Here is a 16,932-nt window from a genome sequence, read left to right on the forward strand (position 1 = left end):
GAAGATTTTGGTAATAACCTGGAAAGGCTAGGTCAAGCAGCAGGGAAACCTTTCTGGACAGTAATAAAGAATCTTAGGAAGGGAGGGAAAAAGGAAATGAACAGTGTTTTGAGTAATTCAGGTGAACTCATAATAGATCCCAGGGAATCACTGGAGAGGTGGAGGGAATGAAATCATCATGGTGGTGTGGCGAACAGCCAAGCTCATGGGGAGGAGGAAAAGGATGTTGGTGAAATTATGCTTGAGGAAGTGGAAAGGATAGTAAATAAACTCCATTGTCATAAGGCAGCAGGAATAGATTAAATTAGACCTGAAATGGTGAAGTATAGTGGGAAGGCAGGGATGAAATGGCTTCATAGAGTAGTAAAATTAGCGTGGAGTGTTGGTAAGGTACCTTCAGATTGGACAAAAGCAGTAATTGCACCCATCTATAAGCAAGGGAACAGGAAGGATTGCAACAACTATCGAGGTATCTCATTGATTAGTATACCAGGCAAAGTATTCACTGGCATCCTGGAAGGGAGGGTGCGATCAGTCGTTGAGAGAAAGTTGGATGAAAACCAGTGTGGTTTCAGACCACAGAGAGGCTGTCAGGATCAGATTTTCGGTATGCGCCAGGTAATTGAAAAATGCTACGAGAAGAATAGGCAGTTGTGTTTATGTTTCGTAGATCTAGAGAAAGCATATGACAGGGTACCGAGGGAAAAGATGTTCGCCATACTGGGGGACTATGGAATTAAAGGTAGATTATTAGAATCAATCAAAGGCATTTATGTTGACAATTGGGCTTCAGTGAGAATTGATGGTAGAATGAGTTCTTGGTTCAGGGTACTTACAGGAGTTAGACAAGGCTGTAATCTTTCACCTTTGCTGTTCGTAGTTTACATGGATCATCTGCTAAAAGGTATAAAATGGCAGGGAGGGATTCAGTTAGGTGGAAATGTAGTAAGCAGTTTGGCCTATGCCGACGACTTGGTCTTAATGGCAAACTGTGCCGAATGTCTGCAGTCTAATATCTTGGAACTTGAAAATAGGTGCAATGAGTATAGTATGAAAATTAGCCTCTCGAAGACTAAATTGATGTCAGTAGGTAAGAAATTCAACAGAACTGAATGTCAGACTGGTGATACAAAGCTTGAACAGGTCGATAATTTCAAGTATTTAGGTTGTGTGTTCTCCCAGGATGGCAATATAGTAAGTGAGATTGAATCAAGGTGTAGTAAAGCTAATGCAGTGAGCTCGCAGTTGCGATCACCAGTATTCTGTAAGAAGGAAGTCAGCTCCCAGACGAAGCTATCTTTACATCGGTCTATTTTCAGACCAACTTTGCTTTACGGGAGCGAAAGCTGGGTGGACTCAGGACATCTTATTCATAAGTTAGAAGTAACAGACATGAAAGTAGCGAGAATGAGTGCTGGTACAAACAGGTGGGAACAATGGCAGGAGGGTACTCTGAATGAGGAGATAAAGGCTAATTTAGGAATGAACTCGATGGATGAAGCTGTACGCATAAACCGGCTTCGGTGGTGGGGTCATGTGAGGCGAATGGAGGAGGATAGGTTACCTAGGAGAATAATGGTCTCTGTTATGGAGGGTAAGAGAAGTAGAGGGAGACCAAGACGACGATGGTTAGACTCGGTTTCTAACGATTTAAAGATAAGAGGGATAGAACTAAATGAGGCCACAACACTAGTTGCAAATCGAGGATTGTGGCGACTTTAGTAAATTCTCAAAGGCTTGCAGACTGAACGCTGAAAGGCATAACAGTCTATAATGATAATGTATGTATGTATGTATGTATGTATGTATGCATGTATGTATGTATGTATCTGTTCCTCATTGCAACAGTTCCCCGCATCAACCATCCAGATATTTCTGTCCCATGAATGATAAATCCTCAGTCAAGTGTGATTCAAGAAATGGCAGCTCGCAAAAGGATGGTTATGACATACCTATGGATCTTGGCGTTAACATCCCGTCACTGTGGTAATTACAGTAAGTACAGTACTGGGAAAGCAATCGGTGGTGAACTTGCATAAGGGACCATCTTAGCATTGCATTCGGCTACTATTATTTACATCATCATCATCAACATAAGATTGATACTGAAGCCTCCACCTTATCAATACATTTATTTACAGACTATCATTCACAGCACCAGTTTTGACCCTTTAAGGGTCATCCTCAGCTGACAATTACAAATATAGTTCTTAAAACATCACAGTGGAAAATGTTGTACAGTTGTGACAATTGTCCAATTGAACAGACCGTCTTAAACAAATGATACAATTAAAATAGTAAAATAAGTCCTCTCTTCTTGGATTGTAAAAGGGTTACGTAGTATAAAAGGACATGTCATTTGCAAATATTTTTGTTGTTTTGATTATGATCATCATCATCCTAACCCATCTTCAGTTTCCCGGGTGTGGTATATGAGCCTCCTCCATCTCATCCTGTCCCTGTACCATTCTTCCTCCACCAACTTGTCCCAATCATGACCTCTCAGCAGTACATCGTTCTTAACTAAATCTAACCATTTCCTTCGTGGCCTTCCCATGGGTCGTCTTCCTTCTACTTTTCTGTCAAATTCCTTCCTTGCAGTTCTGTTTACTGGCATCCTCTTCATGTGACCAAACCACTTCAGTCTTGATATCTGAATCTTATTGAGGAGAGAATCATCTATTCCTACTTCTCTAATTATCTCATTCCTAATCTTGTCTTTCCTGGTTTTCTGGATCATAGTGCGTAGGAATTTCATTTCAGCTGCTTGAAGTTTGGAATTATCTCTATTGGTCAGTGTTATGGTTTCGAGACTGTATGTAAGAATTGGTGTATAATAGGATTTGTACAATGTCATTTTTGTTTTCATGGGTATTTGCTCATCCCACAGCAGATGTCTTACCTGGTGGTAAAATTGTGTTGCCTTATTGATTCGATTGTTCACCTCATGTTTTGCTCGGTTGTCATTTGATATAACGCTACCCAAGTATTTGAAAACTGGAACGCTGTCCAGTTGGGCTTCATTTAACATGACTATTGGTTCTGCTCCTTCCCCATACACTTTCATCACCACCGTTTTGGTCTTGCTGATGTTTAAACCATATTTCTTAAACTCCTCATTCCAGCTTTGCATTCTCTCTCCCAATTCCTCTTCTGAGTCACTCCAGATCGCAACATCAACTGCAAATGTGAAGGTTTTGATATCTCCATGTTCTTTCCTTCACCGGGCGAGTTGGCCGTGCGCGTAGAGGCGCGCGGCTGTGAGCTTGCATCCGGGAGATAGTAGGTTCGAATCCCACTATCGGCAGCCCTGAAGATGGTTTTCCGTGGTTTCCCATTTTCACATCAGGCAAATGCTGGGGCTGTACCTTAATTAAGGCCACGGCCGCTTCCTTCCAACTCCTAGGCCTTTCCTATTCCATCGTCGCCATAAGACCTATCTGTGTCGGTGCGACGTAAAGCCCCTAGCAAACAAACAAAAAAGTTCTTTCCTTTTAATAGATTTCATTACTACATCCATTACAATAATAAATAGAAGTGGTGACAATGAGCTGCCCTGCTGCACTCATCTCTTTGTTTCAAACCAGTCTGACAAACCACATTCTACTTGAATGCAGCTTCTGTTCCCACTATACAACATTTTCACTTTGACTATGAGGCTGTCTCGCACTTGAAGTTCTTTCATGCATTGCCAAATTCTTTCCCTTGGTACACTGTCGAATGCTTTCTCACTGTCCAGAAATATTAGAAATAAAGGCTTGTTCTTCTCCCAGTATTTTTCCATTAGCATCCTAATTGCAAATATAAGGTCTGTAGTTGACCTTCCTGGTCTGAAACCATACTGCTCTTCTTCCAAAATTGGTTCAACAATATCTCTGATTCTGGTCTCTATTATTTTTTCCAATATTTTCAGGACATGAGACAGCAGTGTGATACCACGGTAATTAGTACATTTTTGGCGGCTTCCTTTCTTGAACAGAGGTACAATGATGCCCATCTTCCAGTTCTCAGGATTAGTATTTTCCTCCCATATCTTGTTGAGCAGTCTGTAGAGACACTGAATTCCTGGAATTTCTGTTGCTTTCAGCATATCTGCACTTAGTTCATCTATGCCCACTGCCTTCCCTTTCTTCATGCTCTTGAGCGCATTTTCAACCTCAAGCCATGTAATTGGTGGTTCAGTTGTCGTTCCTCGACTTGGCTCTCCTCTATCCATTGTTATGTTTTCTGTATCTCCATTCAGCATATTTTCGAAATAGATCTTGAGTTCTTATTTAATTTCTCCCTCTTCTTGTGCCAGAGTTCCATCATCATGTTCTATTGCTTTTATGGTCTCTTGATCCCTTCACTTGTTTTTCACTACTCTGTATAGCAATTTCATATTTCCTCTACTGTTCTCTTCCAGTTTGTCTGCAAACTCATTCCATTTCTTCTCTTTTTCTTCCCTTACAGCAAGTTTCTTGTTCCTGTATACTCCTTGAAGTCTTTGTATTTCTTGTTCATTTCGTTCTTGTCCCTGTTTTTGTTTTTCCTTGTCCAGTGCCTTCTTTATTTGGTTTTTTTTTTTCACCACTGTTTTCACTCTATCGTTCCACCATGGTGTCTCCTTTTTCCTTTTGATAGAACTTGTAACTCCACATAGGTTTTTGGCTTCTCCCACAAAGGTGTCTTTGAAGGCCATCCAGTCTTCATTAACGTTGGTTACTTCAGCCTTCGGCAAACTCTGTTGAATCCTTAGTTTGTGTTCTTCCTTTATTTGGACTTCTTGCAACTTCCAAATTTTAACCTTTGGTTTTTTCATAATAATTTTCTGCGTTTCATTAGTTTTATGTTCGAAGTCTACTACCAACAATCTGTGGTCACTGTCCATGCTTTCACTAGGGATGACCTTTACATCTGTGATGTGATTATTTACAGAAACCTCGAAAATCATAAAGCAGAAAGTGGCCACAACAACCGGAATGAGACAGCATGCATTTTGACAGCTCTACTTGAATTAAGAGATAAGAATTTCATATTGTTCCATATTGAAGTGAGTTCACTAATAAATTAAAAGTAAAGTATAAAATGGTTCAACCTTTCAATACTATTAAAATAAGAATTGTAATTAAAGTATGAAGGCTTCCACAGCCAGTGTCAATATAATAAAAATCTTCCGGGCTATTATGCCGTGGTCCACTCCTCTCGTTTCTTCCTGTAACTTCCAAAAAAATAATAACAAATATATATAACGAATAAACAGTGACTAAAATAAGTATAAATACCAAGACAATGGGCACCACCTGTAAAACAATTACAGGAATATATAACTATGTAGAGCAATGAGTAACTCCCTCTCCCAAGGCGACGTCAGGCTGACGAAGCTCCAGACTTACTTTATAACCTTACCTGTTTACCCCTGAAATTAGATTTGGGTAGCATGCCAGGTGCATCCATACTCTGATAAAAGATTCACTGCAGGTTTCCTTCCATGACTTTACACCCAAAATAAATAAAATATATATAAATTACCTCAATAATCATCACTTTATGAGACCAACACCTGTTCGCCGTTTACAAAGGGCAAATATACAAACCACTAAAAACCACATACAAAAATAAATCATTCAACGAGACCAACTCGTGTTTGTCGCTTACAAGGTCTAATACCAAACATTTACAAACCACCAAGATGAAGAAAGGAACATCACTTTACGAGACCAACTCGAGTTTGCCGCTTACAAGGTCTAATTACAAACATTTACAAACCACCAACATTAAGAAAGGAACATCACTTTACGAGACCAACTCATGTTTGCCGCTTACAAGGTCTAATTACAAACGTCTACAAACCACCAACATGAAGAAAGAAACATCACTTTACGAGACCAACTCGTGTTTGCCGTTTACAAGGCATATTACAAACCACTAAAAAACACCAATTTAAAAAAATCACTTAACGAGACCAACTCGTGTTTGCCGCTTATAAAGGCAAATTACAAACATCTTCAAACCACCATAAAATTATTTTCACTATTTACATTTATCATACCATCAGGTAAGAGTCGCACTGCACTCTACTGTTGCAGATCAAAAATCGTATTCTGGTAGAGAAAGTACGACGACTTTCTCTACGTACGGATGCAACCTTCTTTACGAAGAGCATCCCTAACCTTATTTACACACTTCTTCATCGACGTCTTGGATCCTTACCGACTGCTGCACCGGTTAGTGTCATGCCTCACGTTTCTCCCACCGAAACAGCATACTCGGCCGACGATGAATTACTTTATGAAGAAATGTAGAGTTGTTCAAGCTGAACAATAGAAGATCGCATTGGTAACTGCCTAAAATATGTAGCTCCCGCGCACCGGTCCGAATGAGACACACAGAATCAGCATCAGAATTAGAATCAGAGTCAGAATCAGCATTAGAATGACGTGCCGCACACGCGTACCTGCTTATATAGGCTTGCTACACGTGGTTATAGCTTCCAGAAAGGTTTACTGGTAGCAACGCTCTCACAGGCACATCTTCACGCGTCACTCAGTCAACCCAACCTCGCTTAAAACAAAGCCCTCATATTGGCCATCGTGCGTCTGATATGACATCGAACGTCCACTCACGTACATCCACACTGAACCACTCCAATTCTTCAGCCTATACCACCTGCCGTACCCCGTGTTTCCAAGCCACTTTGTTGCAACACATTCAACAGACTTCAACCGTCCTTCCCAATATAGTCGCAGTTTTCCTGGTTGCACAATCCTACGGCTAGGCCATATTTACAGACTCTTACCCAAACGGAAATTTATACAAAATATAATGATGCACATATGCAATATTCCCTAACTACACATTCTTTTTATAATATTACGTTTTTACATTCTCAATAAATAAAATTACATGATTTTAACATTACAAACTATATATGAAAATTTCCTAACCTAAAAATTCGGGGATCGAACGTACGGATACAATACCTCCCCTTGATTTGTGAAGATTATATACAATACATCTGAGCAAATCACAGTCTTTTCAGTTCAGAAGTCTTCACAGCCTGGCAAATTCACTCAAGATTTGAAGAAAATTTACACATTCTTCTTAACATACACAGAACATCTGAACTTACAATACTTCACCCTACATACCTCTTAAGATTGTAAATATTGTGTGTACCAATCATGCCACCTTTGTTATTCAACAGGTGATAAGCACACTTGCTAACTTTCTTACCTACTGTATAAGGTCTCTGATACAATTTAAAAAACTTATGAATTTCTTTGTTGTCTGCAGATGAAATGTGTGGAACCTTTAGTAACACCTCCTCCCCTACTTCAAAACTATCTCCATGATGCCTCCCCTGCTGCATCATCCTTCTATCAGCTGCCTTCCTTAAATTCTGCCTCGCTAAATCAATCACCTTTGAAGATACCACTTCTGCTGAGCGTAGATCTACCTTGGTTGCCAACCTCACACAAAAACTCTCTTCCCATTCTTTCACACACAACTTACGCAGACCATCGTTCGGAACACATATACATTTCACAATCAAAACATCCCTCCTATTCTGAAAACACACCACAATCGCACATCTTTCATCAATACTCTTCCACACTTCATTGAAATCATTCGTACGATCTTCAGCATCAGATATTCCACTCAACATACGTTTGAATCGACCTCCTGTTCTCTCATACACATTGTCACTCGTACTTTCTTTGAACTTTCTCCAAATACCAAAAAGCTTTCTAACACAATTGCTCTTCATAAAATCTTCAAACCCTGAATCCCCATAATATTCACAACCACTCTTATGATTCTCATTATGCACAAAATGTGACCTAACCTCCACTTCACAAAGTCTTTCACCCACAGCATTGACAGTTTTCATCCACTCATCCTTATCGGACATACCAGCTTCAATCACCTCAATCTCATTCACACAACTCTTCTGACACTTTCCTTCACTCACATTCTCTCTCTTCCTGAAATCACTACTATCACTGACCTCGAGATCCCAACCATTACTACTAAATTCTCCCACAATTCTTACATCTTCCATATCTTTCATCATTCTTCCCACTCGCACATCATTCATGCCATCAACAATGTTGCTCTTGACCCTCTTAACGGAAGTTTCATTAATCTCAAAATAATCACTACTCTGACACATTCTCGACGTAACATTAATCTCCTCACTTACACCAACATCTACAACATGATATGTCTTCCTCAAAGACTCCTCCTCCACAAAATAATCTTCATCACCTTTACAACTAACTTCCTTTTCAATTTCTGCAACTTCCCAAAGAGCATCAATTACCACAGTGTTATCACCATCAATTTTAGCACATAGCAGGTCCTCCGACAAATCCTCCTCGTTTTCTTCACACCCCATGCCCCAAAATCTCTCGGATCATCACCTTCCCTCCCTACATTATCAATTCCTTTCTCCACACTACTACCCCAATCATTAGCTGCCGTGCAATGCTTATCAATTAAATTACTTACCTCCTCCCCTACATTACTAATTTTATCACTCAATTCCTTCCCCTGATTACTAATTTGACTACTCAAATTATTCCCTTGATCAATCAATTTGGGCAACTGCACCAATACTAACTTCATAAACTCATTATTACCCCCCATGTTACTTTGATTTTGCTTACTACCTTCCCCTTTACCCCCCATTACAATTCCATACACTTTTTCCATAGACATATTTCCACTCTGAAAACTGCTTTCATCAAACTTTGTGTGCTTGTGTCAAAGCTGCTCTCCTGATCATTAACTGACATACCTCCTTTATGTACTTTTCTCCTTCTCAAATTCATTACACTACTATTACTCTTACTATTATTCATATTCCACTGAAAAACACAGAACTCAAAACATGACAACACTGATACGTAACTCCTAACACAAGCTCACTAAAACACTGGACCAAATGTGCCTATCGAGGTCATATAGCAAGTCTGGATATCATTCTGCCTCACGTTGGCGGCGCCAATTGTGTTTCCAAAAAATAATAAAAAATATATATAATGAATATCAAATAAGTATAAATACCAAGACAATGGGCACCACCTGTAAAACAATTACAGGAATATATAACTATGTAGAGCAATGAGTAACTCCCTCTCCCAAGGCGACGGTCATCAGGCTGATGAAGCTCCAGACTTACTTTATAACCTTACCTGTTTACCCCTAAAATTAGATTTGGGTAGCATGCCAGGTTCATCCATACTCTGATAAAAGATTCACTGCAGGTTTCCTTCCATGACTTTACTCCCAAAATAAATAAAATATATATAAATTACCTCAATAATCATCACTTGATGAGACCAACACCTGTTCGCCGTTTACAAAGGGCAAATATACAGACCACTAAAAACCACATACAAAAATAAATCATATGACGAGACCCACTCGTGTTTGTCGCTTACAAGGTCTAATTACAAACATTTACAAACCACCAACATGAAGAAAGGAACATCACTTTACGAGACCAACTCGTGTTTGCCGCTTACAAGGTCTAATTACAAACATCTACAAACCACCAACATGAAGAAAGAAACATCACTTTACGAGACCAACTCGTGTTTGCCGTTTACAAGGCAAATTACAAACCACTAAAAAACACCAATTTAAAAAAATCACTTAACGAGACCAACTCGTGTTTGCCGCTTATAAAGGCAAATTACAAACATCTTCAAATCACCATAAAATTATTTTCACTATTTACATTTATCATACCTTCAGGTAAGAGTCGCACTGCACTCTACTGTTGCAGATCAAAAATCGTACTCTGGTAGAGAAAGTACGACGACTTTCTCTACGTACGGATGCAACCTTCTTTACGAAGAGCATCCCTAACCTTATTTACACACTTCTTCATCGACGTCTTGGATCCTTACCGATTGCTGCACCGGTTAGTGTCATGCCTCACGTTTCTCCCACCGAAACAGCATACTTGGCCGACGATGAATTACTTTATGAAGAAATATAGAGTTATTAAAGCTGAACAATAGAAGATCGCATTGGTAACTGCCTAAAATATGTAGCTCCCGCACACCGGTCCGAATGAGACACACAGAATCAGCATCAGAATTAGAATCAGAGTCAGAATCAGCATTAGAATGACGTGCCGCACACGCGTACCTGCTTATATCGGCTTGCTACACGTGGTTATAGCTTCCAGAAAGGTTTACTGGTAGCAACGCTCTCACAGGCACATCTTCACGCGTCACTCAGTCAACCCAACCTCGCTTAAAACAAAGCCCTCGTATTGGCCATCGTGCGTCTGATATGACATCGAACGTCCACTCACGTACATCCACATTGAACCACTCCAATTCTTCAGCCTATACCACCTGCCGTACCCCGTGTTTCCAAGCCACTTTGTTGCAACACATTCAACAGACTTCAACCGTCCTTCCCGATATAGTCGCAGTTTTCCCGGTTGCACAATCCTACAGCTAGGCCATATTTACAGACTCTTACCCAAACGGAAATTTATACAAAATATAATGATGCACATATGCAATATTCCCTAACTACACATTCTTTTTATAATATTACGTTTTTACATTCTCAATAAATAAAATTACATGATTTTAACATTACAAACTATATACGAAAATTTTCTAACCTAAAAACTCAGGGATCGTACACACGTACGGTTACATTCCAGACGTTTCGACTACTGCTGCGGTAGTCATCTTCTGTGGCGTTGTGTAGATACACTTTCCTGTATCCTGCTGGCGATTGCGAAAGTTGTTTGGGAAGCAACTGTATTTATATGTGAGTTTGCGGCCTCCAATCGGTTCGCGCCGTGCAATCCGACATCTGATTGAATATCAGAAAGCAGGACCTCTGATGTTTGGTTGGGTCTCTGAGCACACGACCTCCGATTGGTTTGCGCCGTGCAGTATATTACCAGGTTGAATATATGAGGGCATGAATCCTGATTGGGTAGCGCCGAGCAGTCTGTCGTCTGATTGGATCTCTGAGTGCACGACCTCCGATTGGGTCGTGCCGAACAATGGAACCTCTGGTTGGTTGACTGGGATGTCCCTGATCTTAGCTTCGGCCGTACCCTATATAAAGGAGTGTACCAGGCCTTGCTAAGTTTCAGTCCTTTCTCCTTTCTATTAAAGTTATCCAGATGTGTGTGTATCTCGATTGCTTCCCTGTAGTGACGGACGTAAAAGTGGGATGTTGTGGCCAGTATGTCAGTATCGTCATAACGGATCTCATGCTTTCCATCAAGCAGTGCATTCTCTGCTACTGCTGATTTGTCGTATTGCCCCAACCGACAGCTCCTTTTGTGTTCCGTCAGGCGAGTATCATCACTTCTGCCAGTCGTGCCAATATAAACAGCTCCACAGCTGCACGGTATCCTATAGACCCCAGCAGATGTTAGAGGGTCACACGGATCTTTGGCAGAACGTAACATGTTTCGTAGCTGTCGGGTCGGCTGAAAAATGATCTTAACATCGTGACGTTCAAGGAGCCTTCCAATACGATCCCTGACGTCCCGAATATACGGCAAATAAGCGATACCTTTCTTCTTGGGTCATCTCGTTTACTGTTAGTTGGCTGTCTTCTGAGGTGGAGTGCTCTCCTGACCTCTTGTACCGTGTAGTCATTGGTTTGTAAGGCTAGATCAAAATGCCGTAGTTCCTTCTCGATGTACTCTGGTTTACAGACACGAAGGGTGCGATCCACCAGGGTCTTCATCATGGCGTGCTTCTGGCCAGGATGGTGATTGGAATTTTTCACCAGTACGTCCAGGAAAGCTAATTCTCCATCCTTTTCCTTCTCCACAGTGAACTGTATACGAGAATGAATACTGTTCAGATGTGTAAGAAAGCCGTCAAGTGCCTCCTCTCTATGTCCCCATATCACACAAGTGTCATCCACATAGCGGAACCAATAAGTGGGTTTATTTACAGCAGTCTGCAGGGCTTACTCTTCAAAGAACTCCTTATAAAAATTAGCAATAACAGGGCTAAGTGGGCTTCCCATGGCAACACCGTCTGTCTGTTCATAAAATTCATGTTTGCATTGGAAAAATGTCGTCGTAAGTACATGTTCAAATAAAACTATTGTCTCCTCTGGAAAGAGATGTTGAATACTCTAGAACATATTCATGAATTTTATGAACAGACAGATGGTGTTGCCGTGGGAAGCTCACTTAGCCCTGTTATTGCTAATTTTTATATGGAGTTCTTAGAAGAGGAAGCCCTGCAGACTGCTGTAAATAAACCCAGCTGTTGGTTCCACTATGTGGATGACACTTTTGTGATATGGGGACATGGAGAGGAGGCACTTGACGGCTTTCTTACACATCTGAACAGTATTCATTCTCGTATACAATTCACTGTGGAGAAGAAAAAGGTTGGGGAAATAGCTTTCCTGGACGTACTGGTGAAGAGGAAGAATGATGGATGCCTAGGGCATCAAGTATACCGAAAACCAACACACACAGACCGATACTTAAACAAAAATTCCAATCACCATCCTGCCCAGAAGCGCGCCATGATGAAGACCTTGGTGGATCGCGCCCTTCATGTCTGTGAACCAGAGTACATCGAGAAGGAACTACGGCATCTTGATCTAGCCTTACAAACGAATGGCTACACGGTACAAGAGGTCAGGAGAGCACTCCACCCCAGAAGACAGCCAACTAACAGTAAACGAGAACGACCCAGGAAGAAAGGTATCGCTTATTTGCCGTATATTCGGGACGTCACGGATCATATTGGAAGGCTCCTTGAACGACACAATGTTAAGACCATTTTTCAGCCGACTCGACAACTACAAAACATGTTACGTTCTGCCAAAGATCCATGTGACCCTCTAACATCTACTAGGGTCTATAGGATACCGTACAGCTGTGGAGCTGTTTATATTGGCACGACTGGCAGAAGTGTCAATACTCGCCAGACGGAACACAAAAGGAACTGTCGCTTGGGGCAATACGACAAATCAGCAGTAGCGGAGCATGCACTGCTTGACGGAAAGCATGAGATCCGTTATGACGATACTGACATACTGGCCACAATATCCCACTTTCATGTTTGTCTCTACAGGGAAGCAATCGAGATACACAAACATCGGGATAACTTTAATACAAAGGAGGAGGAAGGACTGAAACTTAGCAAGGTCTGGTACACCCCTTTATATAAGGTTCGGCCGAAGCCAACTAAAATCAGGGACATCCCAGTCAACCAACTAGAGGATCCATTGTTCGGCACGACCCAATCGGAGGTCGTGCACTCAGAGATCCAATCAGACGACAGACTGCTCGGCGCTACCCAATCAGGATTCATGCCCTCATATATTCAACCTGGTAATATACTGCACGGCGCAAACCAATCGGAGGTCGTGTGCTCAGAGACCCAACCAAACATCAGACTGCTCAGCGCGACCCAATCGGAGGTTGTGCTTTCTGATATTCAATCAGATGTCGGATTGCACGGCGTGAACCAATTGGAGGCCGCATTCTCACATATAAATACAGCTGCTTCCCAAACAACTTTCGCAGTTGCCAGCAGGATACAGGAGAGTGTATCTACACGACGCCACAGAAGATGACTACCGCAGCAGTAGTCAAAACGTCTGGAAGAAACGAGAGGAGTGGACCACGGCATAATAGCCCAGAAGATTTTTATTATATAAGAAATGTAAGTTTACATTCCTATTTAATTAAAATTGGTACCGGTTTCTACCAGTAATTTTGGTCATCATCAGCCGATCACAAAAAGGTGTAAAACAATGCACAGATAAATAAATTGCAAAGTATAAAGAATTCTGTAGGTTGCCGATAGTGAAGCACTAAAACCTTTAGGGAGTACTGTGCGTTGAAAGATGCACAGGTAAAAATACAAAGTTTAGATGATACTGTCAGATGTAGTTTATGAAGCACTATAACACACGTATTTATCAGCTGCAGTTTATAAAGCACTGTACAATTTTAAGGATACTGCGCGTCTATTATGAATGTTAGTAAGACATAGGTGTTCGAGAGCAATGTACGGCAAGAAGTCCATAAGCAAATATGTATCCAAATATAGTACTGAGCAAATTCTTGAAGAATTCAATTGCAATTTATGGGACACTGTATAATTTTAGGGAATAGCACTGCCCATCAATAGATCCAAAAATTATGGAGAAGTCGCCGATCAAATATGCAAATGTTCTATGGAGCAAGTTCCCGAAGTGTAGATTAGCACTATGTGTTAGAGAGCACTGTGTGAGAAGAAGTCCAGAATTAAATACGTATCTAAATGTAGCACGGAGTAAATTCTTGAAGAGTTCAGCTGCAGTCCATGAGGCACTGTATAATTTTAGGAATTAGCACTGCTTGTAGATAGATCCAAAAAATATTTGAAGAAAGTGGCAGATCAAATATATAAATGTATTATGGAGCAAGTTCTTGAAGAGATTGAGTATTTGCACGACCATGGGTAGTATGAACAAGGAAATTCCCAATAGAAAGTCGTAGCAACCCGTGGAAAATACTAGGGCCCACCAAGGTCAGGTGGATAAGGAAAAAATAAATTACTACTAAGTAAAATAAGTTACTACTGACTAAAATAAAAACAACAATTTAAAGGAAATTAGGAATTTAATAGGAAATGAAATATTTAAAAGTCTTTCGCTAGTATAATTCTTTTGGAATAATAAGAGGAAAAATGTGCGAGATCTTGTTTTAAAAAGTAAAGAAAACCCTTAATCAGACCCTGGGATCCCAGAACTACACCTAGCAAATAACAGTAAGTTAATGCATCAGAAGGTAAAACTTGACTGTAGCACAAGAGGAGAAAATGGTTTCTTATGAGACTATCTCTGGTTACTTAAAGAGATAACTCCATACAATATTTCACCAGAACAAGTTCCATAAAGGATAATACTCAGAAATTAAATTAATTCAGGAATTAAGAATCAGCAAGACGAAACATATAAGGAAATTAACATAAACTCTCAACACAAATCTTGCGGTTGACTCAACACTATTCCCATTCGCATAATAAATCAACATCATATCCATGACAACCCCAAATAATCCTCACTACAGAGACCGCCCGTCAGCTGTTAGCTCATAACAGAGAGCGCCCGTCACAGCAATGTTTACAAGTGCAGTCATAGCAACGGGATCATATGACCGGGAAAGAAAATGGCTGCGCATCAACAACCGAGGTAGTCAAATGAACTGCTTTCTACTCACCAACTAACTTTTATCGAGGATGAACCATTGACACACTCAAAAAATCAAAGACATTAAGAATAAACCCACCCATAATATAATGATTGAAAAATGCCATTTAAATGCCATCAGTTTTTGCAGTTACATCTAATTTGAATTTTAAGATGAAAAGCACAACATAACTTGTTTGGAATTAACTAATAGGCATAAACATTGCCAAAATCTTACATTAAAGAAACCCCAATAACTTAAATCATATCATTATTACGAAGTGATAATCTGTAACATCATGTCGAAACATATTCAAACTTTGATTAGAGAAAGATCATGCACAATATAATTTAGAATGTTTCCGCTTCGAAGGACCAAAAGCAGTTCCACTTTCAGTTAGCATGCATTTCTTCAAGTTAATCCAGTCCCCAGATCAAAATTTTGGTTTATCAGTACTTACAGACTTGCCGAACATATAATAAGGAAACAAAAGGAAACCTAGACATTTGGCTCTCGCCGGATGGCGAGTAATTCATCCAGTGTCGAACACCATGACTCCTGCTTCTTCTTTACTTAATTTTCGATATATTTTTCAGCAGCAGCAATGAGGACGGATCCCTTCACGCCAACAACCTTCGAGAATCACAATAATCAAAAACAAAAAAAACGATCTGCGTATATACATATGCACGGAGATCACGAGAACAAGTTGGGTACTGTGAATGCCGCTAGATGGCAGTCCAATGCAGATAGCGAGTTTCACACAAGGTTAGGGCTTGCATGAATCATGCAACCTATAAGTAGTTGCGAGTATATGCAAAATCTTAAGTGACGTTCTAATACAATCAACAGAGTATGACATCGTTGGAAAGTTGACTTTGATTAGATGAGTCAATCTCCAGGTACTCAGATACCTTTAACTTCTCAAATATTGTCAGAAACATATGACATGTGTGCAGTGTCAAGCTTTATTGGACCAAACAGATGGAAGTCAGAAGGCGCAAGATCCGTGCTGTAGGATGGATGAGGAAGAACAGTCCAATGAAGTTTTGTGAACTCCTGTCAGATGCGCAAACTTGTGTGAGGTCTTGCATTGTTATGAAGAAGGAAAAGTTTGTTTGCATTTTTGTGGCTACAAACATGCCGACGTCATTTCTTCAATTTCCTCAGAGTAGCACAATACTTTTCAGAGTTGATCGTTTCACCACTCCATGGACTGCCGCAAGAGATCAGACAGGTTTGCTCAACCTTGTTGAGATAATGAAACACGCCTCACCCAACGACTCACCATGCTTTTGTCCACTGCCAGGTCTCCGTAGACATTCTGCAAACACCTATGAATATCTGTGATGCCCTAGTTTTCCTCCAAAATAAACTCAATAACCGCTCTCTGTTTGGTACGCACCTCCGTTACAGACGCCATTTTGAAGGCTAGTTATAGTGCTGCCAGCTGTTGGAAATTAATAAAACTCTACGAGACGAAGTGGGCATATTCAACAATATTACAATTTTTTAAAACCAAGACTGGTGGAGAAATAAAATGTGTTACATTATATATTGAATACTCTTGTAAAATGACTAAATTCTTCTTTATGGAACTAATTCTCTAAATATATATAATAATTATTGTGACTTACATGCAGCCTATCATGATTACTATAACTGAAAAGAAATTTTAAAAGGTGTTAAAAATCTGCTCCAACTGTAGATAACTTTAACTGACATTTATCAAGGTTAGCAACTTA

The 16,932-nt window shown here is 40.3% G+C and overlaps 1 protein-coding gene across 3 annotated transcripts in view; it reads right to left on the reverse strand.

The window, feature by feature from the left end:
* The window catches only part of LOC136857979 (sphingomyelin phosphodiesterase 5), a 186,261-nt gene that overhangs the window by 22,289 nt on the left and 147,040 nt on the right, over positions 1-16,932 (reverse strand). The gene's annotated exons all lie outside the window — the stretch shown is intronic.

Source organism: Anabrus simplex, chromosome 1 (genome assembly GCF_040414725.1).
Source record: "Anabrus simplex isolate iqAnaSimp1 chromosome 1, ASM4041472v1, whole genome shotgun sequence".
Lineage (NCBI taxonomy): Eukaryota > Metazoa > Arthropoda > Insecta > Orthoptera > Tettigoniidae > Anabrus > Anabrus simplex.